The following is a 6,000-nucleotide window of genomic DNA, read 5'->3' as shown; positions in this document are numbered from 1 at the left end:
AGCAAACTGAGGCCGCTCAGGCTGAAGAGCTGCAGCTGGAGGACGAGAAACACTGAACTGGAACAGCTTTCTCATCCAGACCAGCACATCCATTTCACTCATGTGCCACCTTTCAGTGTGGTGTGGAGCAAATGTATCTTTTCACATGTGCAATTATCTACTATTTGCAATTAGTGTAAATATTTTTAACCCAGTATGCACCTTGTTTTTTTTTTTTTTTTACAATTCCACTTTTCTTCATTTACTATTGCACCTTGTTTTACCCCCCTTTTTTTACTATTGCACCTTGTTTTACTCCCCTTTTTTTACAATTGCACTTTGTTTTTTATACTCCTGCACCTTGTTTTTTACTTTTGCACCTTGTTTTTTTTACTTTTGCACCTTGTTCTACCACCCTTTTTTACTATTGCACCTTGTTTTATCCCCCCCCCTTTTTTTTTTTTACAACTGCACTTTGTTTTTTTTACTCCTGCACCTTGTTTTTTACTTTTGCACCTTGTTTTTTTTTTTTTACTATTGCCCCTTGTTTACCCCCCCTTTTTTACTATTGCACCTTGTTTTTTAAAAATTGCACCTTGTTTTTTTTTTTACTCTTGCACCTTGTTTTTTTTACTATTGCAACTCAGTTTTTTAAAATTGCATTTTGGGTTTTTTTTTTTTACTGTTGCACCTTGTTTTTTTTCTATTGCACCTTTTTTTTTTACTGTCGCACCCTATGTTTTACTATTTAGCTTGTTTTTTTGCTTGCTCATCTTGGACACACCTTGCTGCTGTAACAATGTGATTTCCCGATTATGGGACTAATGAAGGATTATCTTATCTTATGCCAGTTCCACTTGAATGACTAATCAGTCCCATTCAGCCGCAGCACTGAGCTCAGTAAATTTTCCATGAGGACAAAGCACAGCTGAATACACTGCCCAAAAGTGACATCTGTTGGCCAAATATGATATTTGCAAAATGTGATGCTGCTGATGCTCTTAGTGATATATGTATGATTTAAATCAACAAAATCGTTTTCATTTAGCCAATGGCCCCACAAACACAGAAACCTGTTCTTGTTTAAATCTGCACATATTTTAATGCATGTGTGATAAAATAATGGAAATTTTGCAAACTGCCCTGTTATTTTCTTTATGAAATTGACGTCCACTTCAGTACATTGTATGTACTGAATTAAAATAGATGACATCATATTAAAACAGGAAGTACCAACTTTTTTAATCCCATCCCTTCTCCACAAGTCACTGGATTTTATTTTTATTTTTTATTTTTGTTGTATTCTATTTTTAACTAGCTTCATTATCAATTTAAACCTTTATGCCAATTAAACTAAATTAATTAAATATCTACAATTTGTGATGATTATTTACAGAAAAAAGACAAAGATAAACCGGGAAAAATAACTAAACAAACAGCTGCTCATAAACTAATAAATTTGATATAATTGATAAAATTGAGGTAAAATATTAAGGTGAAAAACTTTTTTTGTTTGTCATTAAACTGGCAGAATTTACATACTCTGTGTGTGTGTGTGTGTGTGTGTGTGTGTGTGTGTTTTATTTTCAGCTTTCTTCATTTTGTTTTTGTTCTGGTCTGACTTATATAATTCCCTCCAGACGCTCTCTCTCCACCTCCTGCTAATGTCCAGACTGACCACCTGCTTCTGTTGTTTGTCCTCAACGCTCAATCAAAGCTGTGACTGTCTGAGGGACGACACAGAGAGCGTCCTGAAGAGGATCTCTGCCAAAGACACATGTCTGCCAAAGAGACATGACAGAAATATAAAGATGTAAAGTTACACAGTGTTTTTTTTGGTTGGTATTTGGGATTAGGTTTTTTTTCATGTCTAGGCAAGGTAGCTTTAATTGTATAACACATTTCATACAACTGGGCAATACAAAGTGTTTTACAGAGCAATAAAATAGAAAAACATAATAAAGGATACAGATTTACAATAATAAAGAGAAAAAAATACTATACTTAAAAAAATTAAAATAAATATCACCATTAATAATGGCAAAAGTGCAGACAAGAGGTGTAAAGCTAAAAAGATTATTTAAAAGTTTAAAAATTTCCGGGTGGAGTACAGTAGGGTGTAAATAAAGGAACGTTTTTTGCGTTGACTTTAAAGTGTTCAGAGTCGAGGTTATTCCAGGTTTGTGCTGCATGATAACTAAACGTTGCTTCATCATGTTTTTTATTAACTTTTGGGACGTCAGTAGGCCGGCTCCAGATGTCTCGAGGGCCCTTGAAGATTAATATGTTACAAGCATGTCAGAGATATATTTTGACGCTGAGTCACAATGATTTATAGACAAACAGTGAGATTTTTAAATCAATTTTCCAAGTGACAGGTAGCCAGGATTTTAGAACCGGAGTAATGTGGTCAGATTTCCTAGTTTTTGTCTATTATAGATTTCTTGGCAAGAGGATATTTTATTCTGTGAGTAAATCATTAATTCAACGCAGTTTGACAAAAAACCAGTGCATTAATTATGGACTTCGTATTAAAGGGTTGTTGTTAATATTGCATTTTATTCCTGCTTTGTTCTTTTATCACACTGCTGTCCTCTAACCCTGAACGTGATCGCAGCACTCAGATATTTCCCTTTTTCACAGGAGTGCCGGCGGCAGTGACAGATATCGTTCTGCTCACTCAGACATTTTTACATACTTCAGGTGTTGTTCAGGGAGGATTTGTCAGAGTGGTGTTACTGGGAGGTCAGTTTGAGTGGTTGGATTTGGTCAAAGACATCAGCAGATCACTGACATGTGACTCAGTTTGTGGGGTATAGACTGCTCCCCAAATGTTTCTTTTGTGTCTCTTTCCGACAAAACAAGACAAGCACACCAGTGTCGAGCACTCAGTCCTCCAGGATCAGAATGTGCCTGGATTATAATTCAGGTATTCTCCCTTTTACAGCATCTCTGAAACAATGACTGCACTACAGCGAACACACCTCGTTCACTCAGCCTCTCTGTCCTCGCCTCAGGCTGAAGGACGGTGATTCTTGGGATATTATGCAGAAATAATCAAGTTGTGGTGATAAAATTTTATATTAGGGTGGATAATGTGTGCCACTGTTGGCTGTAATTGGCTCTCCAATATAACTGCGTACATTTGATAAATGAGAGGAAGTGTGGACTTGTAAATAAAACTTGGATCCTGACTCGCCCTAACTTCAGGATCTTACTTCACTCAGGGCCTGTTTGGTGCATTTGATGTGCTTTGCATTCTTAATTTTTTAAAAAAAAATTTGTCTGTGTTCATGCATATGCTATACGTTTTGGCAAGATTGTGAGCAAGATTGTTTTATCTTGGAATTTGCAGCTCAGCTCTTACAATAAGTCTAAAATTCACTGTGGAAACAAAATTGTTACATTCATACTGTTAATTGCAAAAAATGCTCAATTGAAACCGACTCAAACTGCAATTTTTGATGCCACAGCCATCAAAGCATTAAAACATGCATTGTTTTATTTCTGGGTGTCATTTTGAGCTTTTGTCTAAGAATTTATAATTTTTACTATTTTCCACATGATGACGTCATTTTCACCATATCTGGCGTATGGAGAAAATACATGCTGTTTCCACTAGGTGCACTGTCACAATTAATGTTGCTGCAAATCTTTGACATATCCCAGACTGTGATAATCAAAAAAGAAGAAAAAATGTATTTAGCATGTAATAGATTGAAAATAATTTGTTATTTGTGGGGGGTGTTTTTTCATCTAAAAACATAGTGGCATCATGACAAAAACCTGGCATATAAAACTCAGTGAAAATCATATAAATGTACAATATTTTTTAAAGCTTTAAAAGCATGATGTATATATATATATATATATATATATATATATATATATATATATATAAAGATATAAAGATATAGATAGACAGACAGATAGATAAATTATTGTCATCTTCACCCCAACATGAGGATTTTATGCCTGGACAAGTGAAGGTAAATTTAGGCCATGTGTCTGAAAAAGCTGGCTGTGTACCTTGAGGTGTTTGTGTTGGAATATAAAATGTTGATGTTGTGATACGGTTCAGGCTCAGAAAAACAGCGTCCCCAGGCCAAAGTCCTTCTCTACATGCCGGCTTTTACTCCGATACAACAAGCAGCTTAGAGCAGCTTCGCCTGCAGGGTCGCTCCATCTACGCTCAACTCCTTTACCTCCAAACAACAATCTGAAGACTTATCTGTCTGAGAAATACTTCGGCTCCCTTTCTGACATATTTTCTTCCTGGAGTTGCTCCTCTATGCTGCTGTCTTAAAGGAAATATAATGTTATCTTCCCAAATCGTATTTATTTTCAAACCCTGTTTTCTGTCACTGATTGTTCTGTTTCATTGCATTTTACCAGTCGTTGATTGTCTCCGTTTTTAGGGCGGCACTTTGGCTTTTAATACTGAAACTGATGCCATTTGAATACAGGTTTTCTACAGTTAAATACATTTAAATCCCCTCCAGTTTAGACTTTATGGCAAAAACCTTTTTAAATAATCATGCTGAAACAGCTGTTGTAATGAGAACTCATGAAGGAGCACTACTCAGCCAGTTTGAGTTTGTTTGAAGAAATAATACAGATGATGTCTGATGAAAGACACAGTTGAGCTGCATTATTGGAAAACGATCTGCTGCTTTTGGAGTTGGACACATATTAGGTCAGAATATCTCATATATATATATATGTCTCATATCTCTCTGTCTATTGTAATATGTAATATTTGTTTAATCAGACTCTTGCGAGGGTTTATGGTAATGCAATACTAAATTTCTCAAGTACACATTTATGAGAAAAAATGTCAAAATAAGGAAAAGATGGTACGTCACAACATGCCTGTATTTGCATGTGTAGTGTCACTATTTTCTCTATTATTCATATTTTAGCTTCAATATTCCATTTCTCAAGCAATAAAATAAATATTTCATCACCTAGATGAAAAAAAGATGTTACTGTGAAACAAATGGTCCTGCCCATCATCATGACTTCAGAGCAAAACATGAACAATTACAATAAATCATAAAATGATGATTTTGTGAATGATTTCCTTCACCCTCAGCCTGAAATAGATGCTGTCGATACTGAAGGAGATCACATTAGGATGAGGCTGGTACGTTGCCACTTTACAACACTGTAATTAACAGCTCCTCGTGTTAATGAGTGAGTGCTGTGTCATTAGCAGGGGCCTCAGGTTCTCCGTGTCTCTGGATTAATAAAATGCTAACAATCTGCAGACTCAAGCTGCACCTGCTTTTGGCGAGAATCAAGCCGTTTCCTGACTGTATCACAGAAACAATGACTGTCTGCGGCGGACTTCAGGGCAGAGGGATAATATATTATTCTTTTCATTTCTCTGCAAAGATGTTCGTCAGTTCTGCCTTTTTATTTTTCGAGAGAAAAAAAATATAAATCTGAGATAAAACAAAAAAGAAGTTCTGCAGAACAAAAGCATGCACTGGTTTCACTGATGTGGTCTGACTTTTGTTACAAGCGAACAAATAACTCATGTTCTCGATGAGTCATCATATGAGGTCAATATGTCTGCAAGACTGCTAATGAGCGGCAATATTTGAAAAACTGTCAATGTGTTCGCAGGCATTATATATGTATATACACGAGAGTTTGATGAAATGGAGGATGCTACCGTCACATCTGTCAAATACTCAGATACACTTATCTTAGTATCAACACTGAAAAAGGTAGCCTGCCTCTGTCCAAAAAGTTGAAAAAAATCCACAGCAAAATTTCTATTTGTATATAATTTACTCACAGTGGTTAATTTAGGAGGAAAACTTTGGTTTTCTCGTATGCAGAATCCTAAAAAGGCACATTCTTCATGAACTGTTGTAATGTTGAACAACTAACTGCTTAACTAAACTACTCAGAAACTAAATTATGAAAAAAAGCAATTTACAAACTTTCACTTAACTCCTGCAGTATAATCCAAGCCTCATTTATCCAGTCGGATGCTCAGTATACAACAGC

The sequence above is a fragment of the Plectropomus leopardus genome, chromosome 1 (assembly GCF_026936395.1).
Source record: "Plectropomus leopardus strain MGB_pleo_1.0 chromosome 1, ASM2693639v1, whole genome shotgun sequence".
Taxonomy (NCBI): domain Eukaryota; kingdom Metazoa; phylum Chordata; class Actinopteri; order Perciformes; family Serranidae; genus Plectropomus; species Plectropomus leopardus.
Note: the sequence above shows the minus strand (reverse complement) of the source record.